At 45.0% G+C, this 25478-nt stretch overlaps 1 long non-coding RNA gene across 1 annotated transcript in view; it reads left to right on the top strand.

The window, feature by feature from the left end:
- The window catches only part of LOC306812241, a 45945-nt gene extending 21289 nt beyond the window's left edge, over positions 1-24656 (top strand). The window contains exons 4-6 of the long non-coding RNA XR_013776834.1: positions 10881-10942; positions 19583-19614; positions 24577-24656. This is a non-coding gene — a long non-coding RNA (uncharacterized lncRNA). The remainder of the gene's footprint in view (positions 1-10880; positions 10943-19582; positions 19615-24576) is intronic.
- Positions 24657-25478: the final 822 nt, after the last annotated feature.

Here is a 25478-nt window from a genome sequence, read left to right as displayed (position 1 = left end):
AAATACACAATATAGAATATGGAATATAGAATATAGAATAAGGATATAGAAACACCCTATTCAGAGGAATTGGGACCAAAAAGATTCCCTGAGTATAGAATAAGGATATAGAATATGGAATATAGAATATGAACTGTAGAATAGGGAATATAGAATATAGAATAAGGATATAGAATATAGAATATGAACTATAGAATAGGGAATATAGAATATAGAATAAGGATATAGAATATGGAATATAGAATATGAACTATAGAATATAGAATAAGGATATAGAAACACCCCATTCAGAGGCACCAAACAGATTCCCTTTATCTGGAATGCAGCCTCAGGATATCCAGAGCACAGCCAAACCTGGGGGCTCTGAGGTTCCATCTGCTTTCCCTGCACACAGACCTGCCTGGGAACTCTCCTTCTCCCTCTCTTCTCCCTCTTTTCCCCCTCTAAACCCATTTTCACATTCCCATCTCCTCCTGGGTGTCCCTTGCACCTCAGTGCTTTATGCCAGCTCCTGCTGGGAATGCAGGGATTCTCCTGAGCCCCTGCTGCAGACAGACAGACAGACAGACAGACAGCCAGGCTGCCATTCCCTGGAGAACAGCCCTGCTCAGGAAATGTGGCTATTTCCGTTCTGCCTGCAGTCAGGAAATGAGGAGGAGGCAGCACTGGAGATATTTTTTGTATTTGACAGGATTTTTTCCTCTCTTTGGAGCAAGGAAGGCTCAGCCTGGCTGGGCCACGGGGGTGCTGTCAGATTTTGGGGTGGTGTCGCATTTTGGGGTGCTGTTGGATTTTGGGGTGGTGTCAGATTTGGGGTGCTGTTGCATTTTGGGGCTGTGTCAGAGCCAGGTTAAATTCTGGGATTTGAGAGCAGCAAAATGGGATCAAATGACCCAAAGATCTGAAGTCAGAATAGTCAACATGACCCCATAAAGCATCTCTGCTTTCCCTTGTTGATGTCCACATTTGCTTGTTTGACTTGAAACCTTTTTTTTTTTTTTTTTTTTTTTTTTTTGTTTCTGTGTTTGTTTTGACATGGAATTAAATAATTTCAATTTAAATTTAGTCATTTAAATTCTGTTAAAAATCCAGTGCAGCACCTTTTGGGTGCTGCACGTGTAGAATTTCCCATCTGATCCCACAGCACTGAAAAGGGATTCAGCTCCCACATTTTAATATTGGCCCACTTTTACATTCATTTTAAATAGACTTTCTTCAAATGAATCTCATGAGATTGTAAAGCAGCCAAGGGTGCCTCAGTTTTAATGGAAGATGTGTGGCTAATCCCCTAGATTGTTTTTAAAATCTCCTTCTTATTAGTGGGAATATCCTGGAAATTCCTACTGCAAAACCCTGCAAGAGTTTCCAGTGGGGATGGAAAAATCATAATGGTGATCATTTAGTGGTGTTTGAGAAATTTGTTGGGTTTAGAGTTAAACAGAAGATAATTCTTGCAAAATATTTCATATTTAACTATTTTCAGAAACAGGCCCAGCCTTTCTCTGAAGGAAGGTTTTCCTCTTTTCTTCCTAAAAAATACATTTGGTCAGAATTTGCCATTTCATCAAAATATTGATTATTTTTAAAGGCAATGTATATTCTCTAGGGATGGGTTAAAAGAGTTTGGATTTTTCTTTCATATATGAAAAAATAAGAGTAAAGATATAGTCAAAACAATTGAGAAGTAAAACGTAAGAAAATAATTTCTAATGAGAGATAAAACATTTGTTTGGAAGTTTTTGAATGGCGTTTTAAAGATTTTTCCCTGGTGTTATTCCCCACAAAAATGTTCCATTATTATCCTGATTTTTCCCAGGGTGTTTCCTCCACGGTTCCCTGGGATCTTGTGGGATTATGGCTGAAATATGAGCTCCAGTTGTTGATGTTTTGGAAGCAGAGTCCCAAACCAGAGGCCAAAATCCTGCCATCACCTCGGGAAGGGTCTCTGCCCTAAGTGTGGCTATTCCAGGGGTTCCTACAGCAACCTTCCCCTGGAGGGATGCATGAAACAGCTGGATGTGCACCCCAAAACAGCCACATCCCATATCTGTACCCCTGGAACCCCCCCTGTGGTGTTTAGAGGTTAGAAATATCTGCTTGAAATCCCAAACTGGGATTGGGAGCTGCAGATCCTTGGTGGTTTTTGCTGCAACCCCAAAATCTGCTTTGCACCGTGTTTGGCTTCCCACAGGTGGAATTGTGGAGAGGTTTGGGCTGGAAAGGACCTTAAAGATCCTTATTTTGTGTTTAGGTTGGCAAAGGAGGTTGAGTGTGCTCCTGGTGCAGCTCAGAGAGCAGCAGAGCAGTGGATTGCAGGTCTGGAGAGACAAAAAAGAGGGAGAAAAGGCAAAATGATTTTCTTGTGGTCATCCAGCAGGAAAACAGGCAAAGATAAATCTGAGCTGCACTGCTGAGCTCCTTCCCCCAGCACCCAGTGCTTGTCCCAGATCCCTGATATTCCCACTGAGCTCAGCTGTGGCCAAGGAAACACAAATATTGTTCCATCCCATCCATCCCAGCCCCATCACCCAAGTGGGGTCTGGAAGCTCAGGGGGGCACTTGGGATTCTGGAAGGTCCAGCCAGCTTGGGTTGGGTTTTTCTGCAGCAGAGCACAAATACCATTTGCTCACGAGGCAGAGCAGGGACACAGTGCCAGAAATAGAGGCTCCCACCACCCTGCAGGATGTTGCTGTGCTGTTATCATATGATTCATCCACTATGAGGCTGAACAATCACTAACCTCAAGACACTCTCACTTTCACGCCCTCTGACACACATTCCACTGAGGACAAATATCCTCTGCATGAGTAAAACCTCAGGACTGGGCTTTTTGAACTGGGAAAGGTCACTTGGTGAGTGTTCAGATGTTGAGTCTGAGCTTTGCTGGCCAGTCCTTGAGTGTGGGGAGGGTTTCTGGGAGTGCTGTGACGTGCTGCCTTAGAAAATCCTGTCTGGATGCTGATCACAGTGATGGCTGAGCAGAGGGACTCCAAAAAGCCCATGGTGGAAACCACTGAAATCAATTACAAAGAGAATAAATTTGGCCCAGATGTTGTGATACAACTGAGCTGAAGGCAGGAGGGAGTTGGGCTGAGGGAAGGATCCACAAAAGCTGGAAAAGACGTGGCTGGAGGCATTCAGGGGATTGCAGGAGGATTCATCTCATGAAAAAAACTCCTGCTTGTGGCAGCAATAACACCTGGTGCCAGGTGAGCAGCTGGATTTGGAGACTTCCAGTTTCAAACTTGCACATCCTGAATGTCCCCCACCATGGAGAACAGCTGGAAAATGGACGAGCTTCTACGCAATTCCTTCTCTGGGAAGTGTTTTGTTATTTTGCCACGGTTGAGGGCCACCACTGGCTGTGCACTTGGCGATTCTGTTAATTTAATTGGATTTCATTTACTCCTGAGCTTGGCTCTTGCTGTGGGGCCCCTCCAGGTCTGGGTTCTTTTCCCTCGCAGCACTAGATGGCAGTGTAATGGCAAAAACCTGCCCTGCCGGGGAGCAAGAGGCTAATTTCACCCCCAAAACCACCCGGGGGGAAATCTAAAATTTGAACTCAAAGCAACCAGACCTTAAAAATGCCTCTCCAAGCTCCTTAAATTCCCATAAAGGGCTCTGGGAAGAGCCAGGACAAGGTCTTTGCTGATCACCCAGTGGCACAGGAGTGATGCCAATTTATGCCACCCACAGATTTGGCCCACAGCAGTATCACAGCCAAACTTGTACAGAATATTTGGTCAGGAGATTCGGGTGAGGTCTAAAACGCAGAAGCACCAAAACAAACAAACATGATATTTTTCTTCAAAACAAAGCTCATCATTCCTTACCAGGATCATGTTTGGAGTTGCTTTGCAGCCCTAGAGGTAGTAGCACAATAAATTAAGCAGATCATCTCATTGCAGATCCCTGCAGGATTCAATCCCAATTTTGTGGTCCCAAAAGGGGATTTATGTGGTGCACAGGTTTGATTTTCTGTGGGGAAAATTCCATGTCATGGGGTAGGTGCATTTAGGTCTGTTTTCTTAGGTCTGGATTAGCGCCCTCATTTATGACCAAGCCTTTAAAAAAGGAGGAGAATGTCACAGTATAGACAAATAAACAGGGTAAAAATAAATGGCAGAAAGACCAGGCTGAACATGGCCCTTTCTGGACGTCACCAAGGCAGCTGCTGGCCCCGAGCGAGATCTGAAGGTCTTTGTTAGGAAACGTTATTGCTGAGATTTTCACTGTTTGGATTTCCTGTTTTCCTCACTTCTGGACCCTTTAACTTCTGTAATCTAAGCAGGGTCAGGTCTGGTCATCCGTGGGGAAACAGGCTGGCTGTGAACAACAAGTGCTGCTGTAGGTGAGCGTGGGGAGGTGCTGGAGGCAGCCAGGATCCTCAGCACGGGCTGCTCTGACCTTCTGCTGCCCAAAAGGCTTCTCTGTCTGCATGAAAAATACCCAGCCTTGATTTTGAAATGCTGAGTGATGGAAATGCACCCACTGTCCTTCAGGAGTGTCTGCAGGGGGGGATTGCCTTTGGCTGATAAAAATGCGTGTCTTGGTTTTAAACCTGCTCAGGTTTAATCTCCTTGTGCTTCTACCTGTCTGTAATTCTCATGGAAATTTTTTTGCACGAGTCTTTAGTGCCCTTAGATAATGATTTTGATGCCATTAGATAACAATATGCTCCAAAAGATGTTCCTAGAACCACCATCTCCTAGATAAAATGTGAAAATCTGATGGGAACCAACTGATCCCCTCTCAAAAAACCATAATATTTTTAGGATGTGTCAAAATCCATTCAGACACAAACTCCCCAGGCAGTTTCAGTGTCACAAATGCTTTTAGCAGTCCTGGGCTGGAGTGGGGATCTCTGTGTCTCCATTGGCCAGACATTGGGACAATATTCCTTACAATAATTCAAGCAAATTCAGCTAGAAGGGTGAAATGTAAGGCTGAAAATAAATATTTAGAAGTTCCACCCATTTGTTGGCAAGGGATTATAACCCCATAGGTAGGGGCTGTTGTATTGCTGTGTGAGATTGTCACTGTGTGGTGTTTAACAGCCTCTCTGAGTGCAGGGATTAAAGCTGTACAACATGGCCAGGTACCAGGTGAGCCTGGGATAAATCTGTCTGCCCCTCTGTGTGGAGTCTGAGGCAACAACTGCTAAAATGTGCTGGGCTCATTTTCCCTCCTGGACGTGCTTTTGGTGTAAGATAAATTTGGTTCTGTGTCACCATCGCTGGGGGACGACCAGGAATTCTGCTGAGTACCATCAGCATCCTCCTTTCCTTTCCACCATTCAATTTCCTGCCTCAAACACTGATTTTGGCCAGTTGGGTCTGCTCTGGAAGGTGATCTTTGCACAGCTAAAAAGCTGCTTTCCCTATTCATGGTGTCCATTGTCTCAGTTAACCACTGGCTTTTCTCAGAGTCATCGTGGCACAGCCCAGCCATGAGTTCTCTGGGACAGTGAAATCTTTCCAGCCACAGCTGAAATTGAGTTCAACTAGGAAGACTCACTGGGTTGGATTTATACCAGGATCTCCACCCAACATTTTGGTTTTCAAATCCATTGGTGAAATAGGTGTGTTATTGATGCCATATTGATCCATTGGTGTTATTGATGCCAGGCTGGCTTTTAGGGCTTCTCATTGATGGATCTGTCTTGAAGGAAGGCAGAGAAGTCCCCTGGGGTTGTATCAGTGTTGTCCATCCATGTAAGAGAAGATTTGGGTCTGTGGGTGGCTGGATGGGCAATGTGTGGTTCCAGAGAGGTTGTCAGGAATTTGAAGATGTCAGGGCACACTGAATTATGAATTATTGAATTATGTGTGAGTTCTTTATCTCAGTGAAATCTTTCTGGCTACAACAGAAATTAAGTTCAATGGGGAAGACTTTCACTGGGTTGGACTTATCCCAACCAACCTTTTGATTTTCCCCTTCAAATTCATAGGTGTTATTGATGCCATGTTGATCCATTGGTATTATTGGTGCAATATTGATCCATTGGTGTTATTGATGCCATGTTGATCCATTGGTGTTATTGATGCCATATTGATCCATTGGTGTTATTGATGCCATGTTGATCCATAGATGTTATTGATGCCAGGCTGGCTTTCAGGGCTTCTCATTTATGGGGCTTGAAGGAAGGCAGAGAAATCTCCTGGGGTTGTATCAGTGTCGTTCATGATACTGAATAATGAATTATTGAGTTATGTGTGGAGCAAGAAGACCCCGGGTGCTGCTGTGGTATTGGGACAGCATTCCCACCCCTCCTTCCCCCAAGCAGGTGGACTGGGCAGCATCCCCAGCTCTCCCACTCCCTGACCTCCCAGCAGCTCTGCTCCAACAGGACGTGGTGATTTACAAGGCCAAGGGCCAGCAGGAAATTCCGACCTCCGCCCCCCCGGAGCAGCTCCGTGACTCAGAGCCGCGGTTCCTGCGCTCGCCATCCCCAGTCCAGCTGGGATCCACTGGACTTGCTGCAGGAGGAAATGCATCCTAAAAAAGAAAAAAAAAGCCCTGATTTAATGCTATTCTTTAATAAACAACTTATGGCAGGTGTCTGGCAGCTTATGATAATTAAGGGGGTATTTATTGGGATCAGAAAATGCGCTGAGCTGAACAAGTCTCTCATCTGGCCTTGGCTCGCTGCAGCGGGATGGGGTCATTGGCTGTCTGGCTGCAGATAATAAATCAAAGGGCTGGAGAAGCTGCAGGAGAGAGGGCATGAACTGCCTGAACATTCAGCTCATTGTGGCAGCCAGCGCCGAGCTTTCCCAGCCACATTTTCACTTCTCTCCAGCCCAGTTATTCCCTGCAGGCGGCTGAGCTGTCCCAGTAAACAGAGGTCACTTTACCTTGCCTAAACAATGACTTTGCTATAGTGGGTGCCAGCTCTGGACAGCAGAAGGAGCTTTAGAGGCTGCAGGGAGAGCGGATCAGCCAGCCTGGTGTGTTGGGGCAGGTTTAGGATGCTCAGAGATGCTGCTGGGCTGGGATCAGCTGGTCCCTGAGTGGGGATGGTAAAGACACTTTTTTTTCCTGCAAACCAGCAGAGCTGAGGAGGAAACGCCAGGAGCTGGGGGAGTGGAGAAGGGATGACTTTCCTCTGATGTCAAAAATCCCATCATTCAGTGCTCGCCGTGGAAAAGGCGAGAGGAGAAGAATGTGGAGAGAGGGAGAGAGGCAGAGCTGAAGGGAAAGGACACGCTCGTTTTCTCCTGGATGTTGTAGGCTAAGCTTGTGCACCCTGCAGGATGGAGGAATGAGGCTGAGCCCTGCGAGCCCCAGGGATTGTTCCCAGCCCCATCCCGATCTGGACTTGGTTAGTACTGCCTTGGTACCAATAATCAGGGAGATAAAAAATGGTCAAGAAACTTACAGCAGTTTCCACAGGGCTCTCTTTGCCTTAGCTTTTATTTCTGGCAGTTTGCATTTCCTGCTCACTGTGTTCGTGCCTGATCCTCACAGGATTTCTGCAGGGCTGGGAACAAGGATCAGGGCTGGATGGAAGTGAAGAAGCAGCAGAGCTGGAGCTGCCCTGGAGCTCTGTCCAGGTTCTTATTTCTTCCTTCTGAGGGGCTGAGTATCAAAAAGGTGCCAGGTTTTGTCCTTCATGCATTTTGCTCTGTGCCGTTGCCTGTAATTAGTTTCTCAACTGAAAAAGCTTTCTCAACCAGAAAAAAAAAAGAAAAAAAAAAAAAAAGGAAAAAGCAAAACCAACCCCCCACATTTTTGGCAATGGGTTGTTTTTCTAAGCAATTAATTAAGAGCTGATTTTAAAAGAATTTGAATGAATCCTTCCACTCTGTGTCAAGCATGGATTTTGTATTAATCACTTCACTACTCGCTGGCTGAATAAGGACTGAAAAAAGATGCAGGGAGTAAAAATTTCCCCAGGAAATGAATCAGACGGGGAACCTATGCCTCATCTCGCCTCCTCCAAGTGAAGAAAGAGAGGATTTTGTCAATGGTGGGTCAGTTTACAAACGTGTCCTCTGCAGGGTGAGTCAGAGCCAGTGATGCATTTCACAGCAATGCAGCCACAGATGCAGCTGAAATTAGCACTGGATGCTAAAGATGAGCACGAGTGGATCCTCAGTGAATCTTGTGCCCATTAAAGTCAGGAGAAGGAAAATGTAACCTGCAGATCCTGTGTGTCAGCCAGCTCTCACTGAGTTTGAAACCAGTGTCCAAATTCCCCCTGGCTTCCATGGGAGCAGGGAAATTCCTTGGGAATTGTCATTTCCATTTGCTCATTAGGGAGAGATGTGGATTTTTATAAGATGATGATCCAATTTTTTTCACTGGAATTTTCAGTGGGATCCAGTGTCCAGTCAAACGTGGATGCTCCCAGGTTTATCACCCCTTTGTGATAAAAATCAGCAGGTGGAATTGCTCTGGAATCGCTGCTGTCTCCAGAGCTGGCTGCAATGCATCCCAAGTTTGGAGTTTTCCAAAATGCTGGACAAATATTTATGTTTCTTTCCCAACAAGCATCAGCCTTTGTTATTGTTAGAGCTGTTAAGGGATGTACAAAAGCTGTTGTCGTGAAAGCACCGTCAAGATTTGTTCTTGATGTTTTGGTTGTGGGCGAGATAATGAGATTTAGCTGAGAATCTGAGCTGAAATATGAAAATTTCAATAGTTTTCCCTGGTGCCACTTTCCCCAGTGTTTCCAAGACTAAACCTTGTTAAGTGTGCTTGTGGGTTTGGGGTTGTTTTAGTGGGTTTTCTGTAGCTTCCCAGGCTGTAAAAATATTTAGGCAAGAGGGTGAAATATTTGGTGGGTCAGTGGTGAGATCACAATTTATTGCTGGCCAAGGTTGCTCTCCTGGAGTGGGATAAGAGCAAAGGCTGAGATGCTGCAGGTCTTTCTTTGGGATAATGGTCATCCTTGGAAAGATCTGGAACTAAACCAGTTCCTCGATTGAATGTGTGTTTATCAGGGCACTCTTTCAGCCTCTTGCCTCAAAGTCCTGCTTTGCAAAATGGCAACACTGGGGCAAAAATAAACTTTGGGAAGGAGGTGGAGAATGGCAGACCTGCAGTTAAATTTAAATTTTGGAAGCCTTTGGCCAGCACTTTAACCATGAGTCCTCTTTTTAGGGTTAAACATTTCCTCTTAGCAAAAGAGCCAGAGGCTCTTGATTATCCATGCAAAACAAGCAGGGCTTTGATTTGTGAGGTTTTGTCTGCCACACTTTTAAACGGATAAAGCTTAATTTAGATTCCCCCCCCAAGAAAATCAAAATTCAACAGCGGAGACACAACCCCACTTTCCCTCTCTTTACCCGAGGCATCATTCCCCACCCTTCCCCTTTTTCTCCTCCCCCAAAAAATTAAAAAAAAATCAAAAATCAAAAACCCTCTGGCTTTGAAGGGAACACATTTGGGGGATCGGGGAACAATTAAAGCAATGATGTGTGTGCTTCAAGGAGAAAAGCGAGCTGCAGTAGCTGTGCTTTGACAGGTCTTTGGAGGATTTCAAGGAAGTTACACCCACTTCATTCATGATAATCGGCTGTTTAACGCCGAGCAGCTCAGTGTTATGAATGAAAAGGGAGCGTGTTTTGGCTTGCAGAACAACTCGCAAATCTAACGCTTCACTCGTCAAATAACCAGCCACGTTCACAGAAAAAAAAAAAAAAAAAAAAAGGAAAAAAAAATTAAAAAAAATCTTGACTTCATTCTTGAAATTAATGGATGCGGGAAAAAATAAAATCCCGCGACACCTAAAGCTGCATCTTCTTTTTCTGTAGGGATCCAAAAACCTTTTAGCTCCCTTTGCCTATTTGTAGCTCTTTGTGGCTGGACGAGTTGGGGATAAAAATGGACTTTGATGCAGCTCAAGGCAGGTCTTGGTGACTTTTGTGCATTTGATCACATGCTGAATTGTTGGATTTCACACCATTTTGGGAGCCAAAAGAAAACAGAAGGGAAGAGAGTATTAGGAAGGAATAAGTTTGGATTGCAGGGGCACTGTGCCTGAGCAGCCCCATTGATTAGGAATATATTGATTTTTGGGGTATTGAAGCTGGATTTGTGAAATATTGTGATTTCCTGGAGCTGCCCTGTGCCAGGTGCCTTCATCCCCTCTGGTTTATAGACTTGGATGACTCCTGGCAGGTTGTTGGAGGCCAAAGCTGGTTAGGATATATTGAATTAAAGGCAAAAATAGGTAGAAGGATGGAGAGCCTTTCTACCTTCCCTCATTCCCAGTTTTTTGGGAATAAAATGGCTTTTTGGAGGAGCAATGTGCCCATCCATCCCAGTGGCTCCTGCAGCAGGCAGGGATGGGATCTGTGCCTGGGCAGGAAGGAATGCAGCTCCTTTGATCCCAAAAACACCCACAGGTGCTTGCAAAACGTTTGTCATGGAGCTGAGCTGAGTGTTTATTAATTGGAGTTTAGGTAGGAACGTGTGGAATCATTTCTTGTCTGGATTGGGGGTAAAACCAGCTGGGATGGTTTTAATTCCAGCAGAATTTGATGAAGCATCAATTGGTGCACACATCAAGGTTTGTGGATATGGCCTCTCCCTGAAAGGAGAGGTTTTGCTCAAAAAATCAATTGGAGAAAACACAATTCCAACTGATGATCTTCCATCTTGGGTCAGCAGCTGGGAGCCTCTGATGGAAGGTGGGAAAACCAATTTTCCTCATGGTTTTAGCACTAAAATAATTCCCAGAAGAGTGTTTGGCTCAAGGCAGGATCTCACTGGAGCCCTTTCCACTTAAAAGTGGGGAAAAAAGGCAATTTAGGCAAAAAGGGCTGAAGGAAAAATGAGTTGGATGGAGCCTGGGATGGGAGGGAGGGTGCACATCACTTCATCCCCTGCACAATAAATCAACCCCCTTCTTTCTTCTTTTCCTCCACAGATCCGTGTTTGGGGGGAGCCAAGAACTGAGCAGATCCTGTTTTATTTCCACTCATTTTCAGGGTGAGTGAATCCTCTTGTCTCCACTCCTGCTGTCGTGTCCTGTGCAGCTCCAAAGTGTGACTTGAGGTTCAGAGGAAAATCTCTCTTTTCCTAATCTTTGCACTGATAACACAGAGCTTAATTTAGCAGCAGTCAGGCAGAACATTTGGATTTTGTCATCCATTTCCAAAACTATTGTTGGCTTCTTATTCTTTTGTTTCCACACACCACCACCCCCAACTCGTTTCAGATTTACATTTTCTTGGAGGTGCCAAAAGATAAGTTAATGCCAACTTGATGATTAATTAGCTAATACTTTCCTCTGCCCTGAGATGGAAAGCCTTTATCTGAGCCACCTATTAATTATTATTTTATTTCTTGCTGCATGGGTACATTTGAAGGGATTTGAATTCTGCCCTCCTGAGAAATTTGGGCAGGAATTTATAGGAACAGGATGAAAGAAAGCCAAAGGAACCTTCAACTTGTTATCAGAAAATATGTCCTAATGTTGAGATCGGGGAACTTTTTTTATCTATATTTTGCTAGCCCTGAGCAATATCAGAGTCTTGTTGTCAAAATCACTGGAAATACAGAATTCTGAGGCTTTCCAGCATCCTCAGAGATGCAAAAATGAATGAAAAGCTTGATTTTCCAGAGGCTGTGGGAATGGCACAGCTATTCCTAAACTCAGCTTACTTGTCTGAGCTTGGAAAAGTTGTGAGAAAAACACACCTGTGGAAGTTTCCAGGAGCTTGGTACTGGTGCACATCCCCTTTTTTTTGGGAGTTGGGAAGAGGCTGCAGACATCTCCTCCCAAGTCAGAGTCTTTCCAGTGGGATATTTGGAATTCAAATGGAATTCAGATCAAGGGGATCATTATTCAAAGTGCCATCAATGCATTAACACAGGAGCAGGGTTGTGAATAAGTTTAATTTAATAATGATAAAAAAGGGGGAAAGGTTGGATAATGATGATGAATTTATTGGTGGGTGAGTGTGGTTACCTCATTCTCCTGAAATCAGGATGAGCAATGAGGTAAATGCACATTTTATGGCCCTGCCTTTGGGCAGGAATTAAAGCTGTGCACGGAAGAGGTGCTGCACATCCCAGGGAGGATTCCCAGCAGGAAGGAACAGGAGGGCACCACACAGCAGGAAAATCTGGAGAATTCCAGGAGCTCTGTGCACACAGAAACACCCAGGCTTCACCTTTGGGGGTTTGAAACTGGGAGGGAAGAATTTCTTCCTAATATCCAATCTAAATCAGTTTGAATCCATCCTCCTTTGAACTGTCACTGTCCTATTCTGCTTTGGGAAGGCTCAAGGCAAAGATTTTTATGTTCTGTGGGAGCATTGAGATCCAGCTCTGTCCCTCCTGGATGTCCTAAAAGAGGTGACACAGAGATGATGTCCCCAAGTACAAGTGAAATATTCAATGTAGAGCACAGTGAATGACACCTCGAATTTCCAAATCCCTGTTTTGTCCTGCTGAAATCCAGGTCCAAATCCCTTTTTTTTTTTTTTTTTTTCCTTCCCCTTGGTTAAGCCCTGGGCATGGATGTGTTGCCACCTGTTAATCTGCTGAACTCAGAGCCTAAATTAGAAGTGCACCAATTTTCAGAAGGCTGAAAACTCCTCTTGAATTCAGTGGGGTTAATCTTTAATGGGGGTGTGAATTATGGGTTGTTTAAGGGGGATCAGTGGGAGAAATGGGAAGTTAAGACACAAAAATCTGCCCCAAAGTGAATCTTTTCCCCTCACACCATTTTTTTCCCCCTTCAGGCTTAACATAAAATCTTTGCATTGATCTTTCCCAAAGCAAAATATGGCAGAGGGGAATGGCTTCAAACAGACAGGTTGGATATTAGGAAGAAATTCTCCCTGTGAAGGTGGTGAATGGATGGAATGGATTTCCCAGAGAAGCTGAGGCTGCCCTGGATCCCTGGAATTGTCCAAGGACAAGGCTTGGAGCAGCCTGGGGTGGTGGAAGGTGTCCCTTGGCATGGAACTAGAGGAACTTTGTGGGATGGGGTGGAAATTCCGAGCTCCCAGGCTGGGTTTGGCAGGATGAGGGAGCAGCTCCTTTCCCCCTCGTGTCTCAGCATTCCCTGTGGTCAGCTCAGATGTGGCCCAGGCTCTGCTCCCCTCCCTTCCTGCAGGAAACCTGAGCCCCAGGCAGGCTGCAGGAATGTCTCCCTGCCAGCCTGCACTGCTGCTGCTCTGCTCTGCATCAATATCCAGGTGTTGACACAGGCAGGCTCTCCCTGCAGGTATTCCCCTCCCTGCCTCCTCCAGCAAAGCTTGGGCTGGTGAATTGTTTAATTTCAGTCCTTACTTTTAATGAGATTGTAGCTTTGAGGGCTGATTGTGCATTTTAATTGCTGATTCTTTAATGCAGGAGCAGGGAGCAGAGCCCAGGTTTCCCCTCTGCCACGTGAGTGCCAGAGGCAGCACATCAGCGAGTAATTTTCAGTGCACTAAATCTATTTTTTTCCCCACTGAAAACGTGAAAATTCCATCTTTCTTTCCCCACAACTTTGGCAGCTGAGTGTTTTAGGCACTGAGAGCTGGATGGGTAGCACATCCTTCTCTATTTCCTTGCTCTCTTCCCACTGCTCTTCTGCAGAAATGGATCCTTTTCTAGGAATTTCTGTGTGATTTGCCATGATCACTGCATTTTATGGAGCTGGGGGGTGAATTGAGTCTGACACTTTGGGAATTGCCCTCCTGGGCACCTCAGATCCCCAAAATTTCTGCGTAAGGAACCCCTGAAGCATTTGTGGAGCAATCCTGGAGCAGATTTCTCACAGTGTGAATTTTAGGGGCTGCAACCCCTGTGAGGTTTTGATGGGCCTTGAGAGAAGGTGAGGGCAGTGATAACAATTCTCTCTCTAACACATCCAAAGGGAATTCCCAGCCAGGCAAAAGAGCATTTGTGGAGCCGTTTCCTAATTTAGAGCAGTTGCTGGATGTTGAAATGTTGTGCCAGTGGAGCAATGTCCAGCTCTAAATTTGGAGGGCATCAAGCTCCAGCCCTGGGCTCCATGTCCTGATGCCTCCTGGATTATGGAGCAGCTGGGAAAAGCAGGGAGATTAGAGGCAATTGAGGAAACAAAAAAAATAAAGTAATTTGAGGCTGAGCTAGGGGAAGGCACAGGGATGGCTGGGAGAGCCCTCAGCTGGTGTAAGGGCAGGGAAAAGTGAAAACAAAGAGAGGAATGAAGTGAAAACAGAGAGGAACGAGGAAAAAAATGTCCAAAAAGTTTAGAACAGCTGGTGGAGGAAGATGATGTCCCACAGGTAGATGGGGTTTGGTCAGTGTATTCCTCCCCAGAGAGGTTTTAGCTTTGCTGAAGGGTCTTTGGCCAGGAGGGAGAGGTGGGGTAGCAGCTCTGGGTGCTGCTCTCCTTCCCTGGGGATTTACCTCTCTTTCCCCAGCTCTGCTCTTGCCAAGCCCCTCTCCTTCCCCCTCAGCCTGTTCCCTGGAGCTCTTTCTGCAGATCCTCTTCCATGGCTGGTCCTGAGCATCCCTGCTGATCCCTTTCCATCACCAGAGGGGCAGAGCTCCACTCTGCAGAGATGGAGGCACACACAGCACCACACTTGGAGCCTCTGAGCCTGTGGCTGTGGAGCTGGACAGGACTCACCATGATCAGCATTTCATGGCACCAGGGAGGAGGTTTGAGCTGCAGTGGCTCTGGAAGCTGGAACATTTCAGCAGGAGCAAGGTGAAGCTCCTGGTGTGTGTCCCATGGCTGTGCCCTGATCCTGCTCACTCATCCATGCTGGGAGCAGCTTATCCCTGGAGCTCAGGGAATGCCAAACCCCTCTGGTAGCCCATCAGGGCTGTCAGAGCACCTCTCAAGGCTGGAAAAGGAGCAAAACTCTGTTGGTATCTCTGGTTCCTTCTCCTTTCCAAGAAGCAGGGGATGCTCACAGTGATTAAACTGTTGGGGCTTTGTAGGACTGAATAAAGGGACTTGGAACTGCATGGAGACATTCTCAGGGAAGTTCTTCCTCTGAGATGTCACCCACCTGTGCTCTGGGTCACAAGGACAGCACTCCCCAAGAGACCAAGACCTCCCTGTTGTCAGTGAGTCGTGTGTGGTTTGTTTTGGGTTTTTATCCCATTCCTTCCCTCTGCTCGAGGCAATAGGATGTGAGTACCACACGTGGTTTATGATTTCTGGTAAAATATTCTGTCCTGGTTGTAGCTCTGAGCTATCCTCATGCAGTGGGTGGTGCTTTAAACTTTGTGCTTTGCTCGTTTTGGAGAATCCCAGAAAGGTTTGGGTGGGAAGGCCTTGAGGACTTCCAGGGATGGGGAGCTGTGCTCTGGAGAGTTTCTCAGTGAGTTTTCCAGTGTCCCTACAGGTGTGGAGAGGACGAGTCAGGTATGGCTGTGGGACACCTTCATGGATAACATCTCTCCACTGTCTCTGACGTGTACCACAGACCTTGCAGCCTCTGCCTGAAGCCCAGATCTGAAGGCAGGAGGCACTCAGCATTTCTTGTGCTCCTGGCAGCTCTCTGCCCCTTTCCAGCCCTATTTTCTCTCCATTCGCTGCCCCAGCACTCTCCCCACACAATGGATTCCTTTCTGCCGTGAATCCCCTGCTCCATGCAGACATTTGCTGGCTCCTCTCTTCAATGGGAGAAGAGGGGAAAGTATTCCTTGTTCCCAGAGAGAGCAGCACTGGCAGCCTGGGTTATTTTGTCGGGCGTGTGGCTTTAAGTGACGCCTTTGCCATCTGTTCCGTCTGCTAATTATGAATGCAAAACAAACGGAGCCCACAATTGCTTCATTTAGAATAAGAGAGATGGCAGTGACCAAAACAGTTTTATTTTGGTGTCAGATGCTCTTTTTATTTCTCCTGTCTCTTCCTAATCCAAAGCAGGGCTGGAGCACTTCTCCCTCTCCCGGTTTGCAGCAGTGGGTGTTGCTCTGATGAATGGGATGTGTTCTGCCTTTAGGGACTTTAAGGGACAATCCCACCAGAACAGGGAAGAGGAAAAATCTTCATTTTCATCTGTGAGGGCTGAGTGCAGCTTTTCTGTTTTCAATTCCGTTGTGTTGGACTTAGAGCTGCAAAGAGACACATCAGGGCACCTGCAGAAAGTTTGGCAGCAGCATTTCCTCAGCTGCTCCAGCCCTTCTCCTCTCAGCACAGAGGAGTTTTGCAGCCAGCCTGGAGCAGGGTGGGAAGGAATGACCCACTCTGCTGTGTCCAGCCCAGGAGATGAGGTGGTTTTGGTTTTTGGTTGTGAGTGAATCATCCTCAAGGTTGGTGATCCATCTCCTTTGGGTTAGAAGGAGCCCCCTCCATTATTCATTGGGTGCTGTCAGCTCTTTAACATTCCCAAAATTGCTGTTGACTTACTCCAAACCATGGGAAATCATGGAGGTGTCCCTGGCAGCACAGTCAGGATTGATGTGACCTAGCCTGAGAAAATGGACACTCTCTTCCTCCTCCTCCTTCCCCAGCCATCACTCTTGCTGTGACAATCAACATATATTTAATTTTATTTCTTGGCTGGCTCTGTGTTGAAGGGCACTGGGCTGGCAGTGGTTTTATACCTGCTAAAGAAATGTGCTGAACAAATCCTCACAAATCTCCATGAAAACATGTCCATTTGTGCTCAAAGATTATTTTAAAATTATTCTCACTACCATCAAGTTTTCCTAAAGTTCCCATTCAGTTTTTTCCCCAGCTGGAAAGGAATGGCAGGGGACACTCTCCCAGTGAGAAATTGTGTCTGGAAAGTTTTCCCTCCCCATTTCCAGCTCCCAGCAAACTGCCCTTGCCCAGGTGAGGCAGAAATACCTGGAGGGTTCTGTCATGAAATTCCCAAATCTGGGATTGACCCCAGCATGAGATCCCAAACTGGCCTGGCTTCCTCCAGCCCTGCCCCAGCCTGGAGGCCAGCTCTGCTGGAAAAATGATGGAAAATGCTTCAGGAGGCTCCAGCAGGAGGGTTAAAGGTTCTGTTGGTGTCCCAGGCCTGAAGGGTGATGTTGTGGTTTAAACATTTGGACTGGAACCAAGAGATGTGAGATAAATTCCAGGCTCTGCTGCTCATTTCCTCTGTCAGCTCCTGGAAATCTCTGCTGCTCCCATCCTCTGCCTGCTCCATCTCAGCATGAATTGAATTTATAATTTATAATTTATAACCCAGGTCATTTTCTGACATCCTTACACTTAAGGTTAAAGGAGTGTCCCATCCCCATGTGAAAGGTGGAAACAGTTTGAAGTTGGGAATTAAGGACAAAAAGCTCAGAAATTTTGAAGGATGTGAATTAATTTCCTTTCCTCAGCCTGGTGACAGTGAGGGACAGCCTGGATCAGTGACTGAGGGGTGGAAATGCCAGGAAATGAAACCAGGGTACATTTTTCCCTGACTTTGGTTAGATTCCCAAAGAATGAGTGTCCATGAGCAATGCTGAAAGGATCAGTGCAAAGAAGAATTAATTTTCTACCTCCAAAGCTGTATTTAGTAAATTCTGCTCATTGAAATTCACTTAATTGAAGAATTTCTTTGCCAATGTCACAATCTGATGGATGAAGGTTTGTCCTCCTGGTCCCTGATGTGTCAGGAGGGAAGGGAAGAAGGAAAAACAATTTCTGGAAGATTTCTTTAGGTGTGTCAACATCTATTTTCTGGATTTTTCTTTTTTTTCCAATTAAATTAATTTGTACTTGTAGGTTTGTGTGGCTAGAAGACTTTACAGGATCAGCTGCCCTGTTTGGGTGCTAAAATTTACCTTTGGTTTCTTTATCACAGCTTTAATTTCAAGCTGGAAGAAGGTAAATTTTCTTTGTGGGATTTCTAGAACAGGGCATGTAGAGGTCAAATTTTCTTGCTAGAAAGCCTTGACAGGTGTGAAAAATTTAATCCAAACCATTCCTAACACGTGATTTTCTTCACCACTTGATGCATTTAACCTGCTCTGGGACAGTGAATCAGCTTTTATTCCAAATATCAGCAGTCCTAGGTCAGATTTGGAAAGGAAATTCTGCATATCCTGGTGGTGTTTCATGGCACATCTGGGTGTTTGCAGTTTCAGGCATCACTCCTGCTCTGCCTCAGGTTGAACACAGAGCTTCTTTTTGTGACAAAAAGATTTGAGAAAAATCTCTTTTTTTTTTTGGTTATGAGGCAATAAAATCCCCCATGACCATCAGCAGCAGCAAGGTGGATCCATGAGGGAAAGAGATAAAAAAAAAAATAACTTTAAATTAAATGACCTGAGCTACACTTACATCATGTTATAGGAACACTGAAATGGGGATTTCTCATTTTCTGGGGATTTGTCTATTCTGTGAATGCTTCCAAACAATTTTTGGTGGGTTTTTTTTTTTTTTTCTAGATAACTTGGAATTTCTTTTCCTTTCATTGGGATGCACCAGCTTGTTCCAAGTATTATCCCAAAATATTTGCTGGAGGGGAAGCAACTCTAAGCCCCCCTGCAAGGATTTTATCTCTCTTTTAAATTACCCAGTTGAAATGCACAGATAATGACACTTGTAATGATGATAAAATGGGAGTATGGCTGCACAGAGTAAGGTTTAAAAATAATGATACACCTCTAAGTAGGTCTTATAAAAAGAAATCTTAAATAGCTCTGGGGAAACAGATGCTTTGGGGGACTTGGGGATAAAAATAGTGGCTTCCAATTGGCAACCAAAACAAAAATGCAGCCCCACTCAGCCAACCTCAGAGCAGAAATTCCTCTGAAAACCTCAGGGGCTGAAAGTGGGAAGGTGTGAAAAGCACCTGGTGCTGCACCTGCAGTGGGGTTTAGCATCTTTTTGCCTCTTGTGCTTTTCCTCAGAGGATCATGGAATAATTTGGGTGGGAAGGACATGAAAGCTCATCCAGTTCCAGCCTGACACCTCCCACTGTCCCAGGCTGCTCCAAACCCCAACCTGGCCTTGGACACTTCCAGGGCTCCAGGGGCAGCCACAGCTTCACCTCCCTCCCAAAATCCCAATTTATCCCTCCCAAAATCCCAATTTATCCCCCCCTCTGCCAGTTCTAAGGGATTTTTCTTGCTCCTCCTCAGCTTCCTCTCCATGTGCAGTCAGGAGCTGTGCCCTGGTTGCTTTTTGGGGCTGCTGAGTGTTTTTCTGGGGGTGGGGAGTGCTGAGCCAGCCCCAGCAGAGCTGCAGGTGGATGGCTGGAGGCAAGGCAGGGAATGTTCTCCCTGCTCACCTGGGCTGCTGGAAGGTCCCCCCAGGGACAGAGGGGTGTGGGCAGCCCCAGCCCAGCTCAGGTACCAGTTTCACTGGTTTTAATTTAATTAATTTAATTTAATTTAATTTCACTGGTTTTTCGTGGAGCTTGATCCCTTCTCCTGGCTCTGCTGTAGAAAACCTCCTTCAACAACCCCTCAAATCTCATTCCAGCTGTTCCTAAGTGTGAGGACCTCAAGGCAGGTGCCTCACCCCCACATTTTTGGGTTTGGGACAGAAGCACCAACCTGTACAAAGGAACTGAGCAAGCTGAGAGAGAGGAATGTTTATTTTGTGTTTGTTTAATTCAGAGAAACACTCAAAAAGCATGTTTTTGTGATGATTTCTGCTTTTTCCTTAACTATTAGGGAAAAAGCCAAATCTCAAATGAACAGTTTTAACTTGTTGGTTTGGTATTTTTCTTTTAGGTGGTTTCTCCCAAACCAAGACAAGCACTCAGGTGAGTCAAACGTTGATCCTCTTCTCCCAACTCATGGAATGCTTCTCCTGGCTGGGGTGACATCAGCCAGAAATTCCCTGTCCTGTGCTTTTGTCCTGGGTAGAAAGTAAAGATGATGCTCCTCAGGGAATTTTGGGTTGCTATTTTGGAATGTGCTGCCTTTGGACAATCAGAGAACCCCAGAATGGCCTTGGGTTTGATGGGATTTAAAACCCACCCCATTCCAGCCCCTTGTCCTTGGGAGCTGAAAGTGGGATAATGCTCCAAGCCCATGAAATTGGCTTTTCCCCTGTCCTGCTCTTGGTTTTGTGGATTCCTCGTGTGAGGATGGAAATCCTCATCTCCCCCAGTGCAGGGCACAAAAGGAGCAGGAAAAGCAGGTGTTGAATGGTCCCATCAACAGCAGAGGATTTCAGATGGGAGGAGAGGGACCCTTTGCACCCCAAGCAAGGAACAGCAAAAAAATAAAAAAAGCAAACCCCACCAATTTAATCCTGTCCCAGACAAGGTCAGCAGGCACAAATAACTCAGGCTTTGATTTGATCTGCCCCTTCCTAAAAGTGGAAGGTGACAATATTACATCCAAGAGTCTGCCTTGGGAACAGGCACTGAAGAGAGGGGAGAGGAAAAAAAAAAAAAAAAGGTTGTTTAATATGGATACATGACCCCAGCGTGCTGGGAGAACGAGCCCAAGTGTCTGGTGGCAGGAGTGGGTCAGACATTGTTAGATCTGGCAGGGATTCAGACATCTGCCAGCGAACGGGGATTTTGTCAGTGGGAGAGAAAGACAGGCAGAAACACAGCAGCGCTCTGCATCCCCCCGGATAACACTTCCTCTTTAAAATTCCCTCACTAAGCCAGGCTCTATATTTGATATCCATCAGGCAGGGCCCGCCCCAGCCCTCCCCAGAGCTGCTTTTTTCTGCTGCCGGCGGTGACAGATCGCTGCCCGGCTCGGTGCCGTGCATTGGTGCAGCCGCGCCGCAGTGCTGCGTGCTCGGAATGCAGATGGGCACGGGGGAAAGGCCACAAATGTGCCTGCAGTCCCGCTTTCCACAAGTCTCCTTAGCAACTTCTCTGATTATTTTATTTTTTTTTTTCCCCCCCCTTTTTTTTTTTTATTTTTTTTCATACATGTGCATGCGGCGGCGTTGTCCCAAATCTCCAGCGAATAAAACACTCCCTGAGTTTTTAAACCGCTTCCCTCGATGCTCTTGGTGTTGTTTTGCCTTTTCCTTTTGTTAAATTAGTGGCTTAATTTAAATTATTTTTTTTTTCCTCCGAAAAGGATGGCAGTGGGGGCACTGGGAGAGTTTTCATTGTGACTTCCCGAGAGTTGGTTCCTTTCCAGTTGTTCACATCTCAGCATGTGGAATTATTGTGCTTTCTCCCAATTTGCCACAGAATTGGCAGTAGCCTGACATTGTTACTCATTGGAATTGTATTTGGAGCCGGGCTGATTTTTTAAAAATTTTTTTTTTCTTCCTCTTCTTTCTTTTTCGACTTATTTATTTATTTTAATCGCCCGCATCTTTTTTTTATTTTTTATTTTTTTTTTAATTTCATAACAACCCCTTTGATTTTGCAAACAATATATTTAACAGTCTATAAAATGGAGGAGAGGAGGAAAAAAAAACAAAACAAAACAAAAACCCACCAGGGTGAGAGGATTGTGGCAAGCCTGTCCCTGAATCCCATATTCCCCTCCCCGTGCAATTTTTTTTAGTTTCCTCCCGAAGAACCCCCTCCCTCCCCACAGGAGGGAGTGGCCTTTTAGGGATCAAGGTACGTTGGATTATTATTTTTTTTTCCCCCCAGTTTGTGTGATACTTTATTAATAGCATGGGGCAAGAGAGAAGCTGAAGGGTGGGGAGAGCAGGGGAGGAGGGTGGAGAAAAGCAGAATTCTCCTCCAAGTCCTGTACCTTGAAATAACTCAAGGGGAAAAGAGTTGCAGCCTCACTTGAGTTGTTTCAAAATCTTCCTGGGCGCTTTTACTTTTTCTTTTGCTTCTATTTTTTTTTTTTTTTTTTCTTCCAAGGGGAGGGGGTAGAAAAAGAAAAAAAAGAAAAAAAGAAGCTGAGCCAAAAAACATTTTGAAGGCTTGATCTTGGCTCCTATACAAACAGATGTTGCCTGTCATTCCGTTGTTAAGCAGGCAGCAGATTGGAGCAAGCAGCAGCAGTTTAGGGGGAACTGCAGCAGAACTGCAAAGTGGGAGATACAGAGATATAGAAATATATTTTTCTTTTATTTTTACATTTTCTTTTTTTTTTTTTTTTTTTGTTCTACACATAAATATTTTCCCCGTGGAATTACCTCCAATTATAACACGTCTCTCTTCATTTTTTTCTTTTTTAATTCAATTTCTTTTTTTTTTTTTAAGTGGGCAAAACAACCCCAATACCAAATGGAAAAGCAGTAGAAACTTTCACCCAAATTTTAAGCAGCTATTTTTTTTTTTAGGGCTGCTTTTAAAATCCTTTTTTTTTTTTTTTTTTTGGTTGTTCTTTTTCACACGTGTAGGGAAGGGGGTTCTGCATTCTCGGTAAGTGACCCTTTGCCATGAGTCAGCTCAGGGATTTTAGCATTTTGGGCTTTTCCCCATGGTTGGGGAGCTCGAGGCCTTTCTGCCTCCTCTCCAAGTTTTAGGAAATCTGCAGAACCTCGTTGTTTGTGCAGCACAAGTTCTCCTCGAGCACTGGAAGCTCTTTGTGCTCTGCCCTTGGGTTTCATCCTCCCCATCTCGGATTTTTTTCCTCCCCACTCCCTTTTTCACTTCTCCCCTCTGATTTCTTTGCTGCTTGGGAGGAGAGAGGAAGCAGCAGAACGCAGCCAGCTTTGAGCTGAAGGAGTTAAAACTTCCTTGGCACCAGAGCAGCAGTTTAGCAACAGATCAGTTCATTTAAATGAAAGAAATCACAGCCTGAGCCATCTGATTTTGAAATTTCACATCTTCTGCTTCCACTTTAGAACAAAGCTTCTGTTTTTCTTCCCCCCTTCTATTAATCCGCGCTGCTTTTGTTCGAGACTCGCTGGGTTTTGCACAGAAACTTTGTCTGGAGTCAGGGTTGGGTTTTCCCTTCAAATATGAAATTATGGGGTGGATGGAATTCTGAAATTCATCTCCTGCTTCTGTGGAGCTCTGCACACCCAACAGCTGGCGGCAGCTCGTTTGCTGCGGGCTGGGAACTCCCATTTTTGGGATAAACAGGCACCTCTGCTCTGGGAAAAGGAGCTGTGGCCAGCAGGGTTTGGTTTGTGGAACCCAAGGAACCGAGCGGGGATTTTCCCTGCCCACATCTGGAGTTTGTGTCCCTCCAAAAAACATCTGCAGCAGCCAGCTCAGAGCTCCGTTATCCTGCACTTTACAGCACACAGAGCATAAAGCCCATCGTGCTTTTCATATTCTGACCCAAGGAGGATCACAAACAACTTTTTTTTTGTTGTTGTTGTTGCTGTTTGTTCATTTAAATGCGCTCGGGCCTTGGCATCAGTCCCGGGAGTTTTGTTGCTACGTCAAGGAAAATGAAATAAATCAGCTCTTGAGCGGTGAAGTTGGGGATTTTAAAAATAATAGTGATTAAAAAATTAAAAATTATGAATTAAAAATTGAAATATTTTTTTCCAAAAAATGTAAAAAAAATCCAGGAATAATAGAAAAAAAAATTAAAAATTTATTGAGAAATTGTAAAAAGAAAATTTAAAAATGGAATTCAATGGCTTACGCTGAAGGAATGTGTTTGGAGGAGGACCCTGCAGGGAGTTGGGATGGGAGGATTTTCTGTGGAGCTCCTTCCTGGTGGCATCACATCCAAGAAGGGCTGGCATGGTTGGGAATGGGTGAATCCTATCACAGAAAAAGGGTGGAGGTCTGCAAAATCCTTTAGTCAGGAGGCTGCTCCTCAACCTCACCATCTCTGCACCCCCAGGATGAAAAACCCTCCGTGGGGAGGAACAGCCTGAAGTGGATTGAAAAAGGAGTTTTGGTGCTGAGAGGGGGGAGAAGGATCAGCCTCCACCTCTGTGGTTGCTCGTGGCTCTGGCTGGTTTGAGTTTCATTCTTGTCTCCTGGTGCTGGGGAAATGCCAAAAATCGGGAGCTGGCCCGTCCCCCCCAATATTGGGAATATTTCTGTGGGTGTCGTTGTGGTTACATCACAGCGAGCTCCTTCCTCATCTCCATTCTTGTGCAAAATTCAAATAATTCCCCCCCTCCCCAATAGCAGCTGTGCATGGGTTGTTTTTTTTTTTTTGGTTTTTTTTTTTAAGGGTTTTCTTTTTTTTTTTTTTTTAAAGTCGCTCTTTAACGTTGCGAAAGGAACAATAAAATGAAAGGCAAAACCGGCATCTTAAAACTTGGCAAGTGAAAGCAGCTTGGAGTGGCAGCCAAAAATCCTGCTGTGGTGCAAAAAAGAATTGCATCCACGGAGCCACCACCAGCCAGGGCTTCTCCTCTTGTAACAATCTCCTCAGCACACAGAAATAATTATTCCTTGTATCACTGGTAAAAGAGTCAACAAGCTGAAAAAAAAAAAAGCTTGTTTGGGGAACCTCCTCCAAAGCAGGTAACGATGCTCTCCTCTTCGTTGTGGATTTTTGGGATTCGGGTTTGGAGATGAGAACTGATCACTTGCAGGAGTTGGTGCCTCCCCGTTTCTTTCTTCTCCTCAATGGTTTTGGTGGGAATGGGGACTGGCAGAACTTCTGGAGTTGTTGTGTTCCAAGGAATGTTTTGTTTGATTTCCACGGGTGGGTTGGTCCAAGGTGGAACACGGAAAAGAATCATCAAAAAAAAAAAAAGAATTAAAAATGAGTATATTGGGAGGGAGGGGATTAATTTCTCTTATAGGAGCTTGGCTGTTCCTTTTGCTCCTAAATCTGTAGCCTCTGGCTGTAGGGAGAGCAGCATCCATTCCTTGAAAATATGCCATGAAAATATCTGTAAATATTTTGTCTTCCAGGATCCGTTCCCGAGGAGTTGGGCCTAGCAATATGGCAGCACACATTCCATAGGAAACTCTGCAGAATGCAGCTGCTGCTGAGGTAATTTGAATTCTCCCTTTTCTTCCTCACCCCTTCAAATTATTTCAAGCACAGAAATCCTTAAAGAGTTGCTCTTTAAAGCTAGGATCGAGTATGTATATATACATTTATTTATTATTTTTTTTTATAGGCCTAATTGAGGTTAAAAGTGGGGAGGGGGAAAGAATGGGAATTATTTCACAGTTGTGTTTCTTATTTGCCTGAATTTCAGGGCAGAAGGATGAAATGGCTGCAAACAGTTTTGGTTTTGTTTTTTGTTTTTTTTTTTTTTGCTCAGGCACACAATGCATTCCGTAGTGATCGATTTTCCTGGACAGGGCATTTCTGCTTTGTGGTTTGCAAGGAAACCACCCTCAGATCAAACCCCAGTGTTAGGTCTTTAGAGATTTTATTTCCTCATATTTCCCACTATATTCCTTTGGATATAAATCTCTAAAATACCAGCTTTGGGTTGTTACTGACAAAAAATATTCTGTATTTTTGGCTGTCCCACGTATCAAAGCCTCGTTGATTTTGTGATCAGTGATATTGCAAAATTAATAATGAAGCAAAATACTCTCATTATAAAGAAATCAGAAATAGAAATACCTTAATGTACAGGTTGAAACTTTTTTTTTTTTTTTTTTTTTTGGTAATCTTAGCATTCCAGGCAAATCCAGGCTGATGCTGATTGATTTGTTTGCCTCTGATGGATTTTCTGCCTCTGTGTGTGTGTTCATCAGGTTTTCACAAAGGATCAATCAGTGGAGGGAAACATTTCCAACCAATCTTGGCAAATCCATGGCTCTCTTTCAATCCCCCTGAAAATATTGGACACAAG

The sequence above is a fragment of the Erithacus rubecula genome, assembly GCF_903797595.1.
Source record: "Erithacus rubecula genome assembly, chromosome: 25".
In the NCBI taxonomy this organism is placed as follows: Eukaryota; Metazoa; Chordata; class Aves; order Passeriformes; family Muscicapidae; genus Erithacus; species Erithacus rubecula.
Note: the sequence above shows the minus strand (reverse complement) of the source record. Positions and strands in the feature narration are given on the sequence as shown.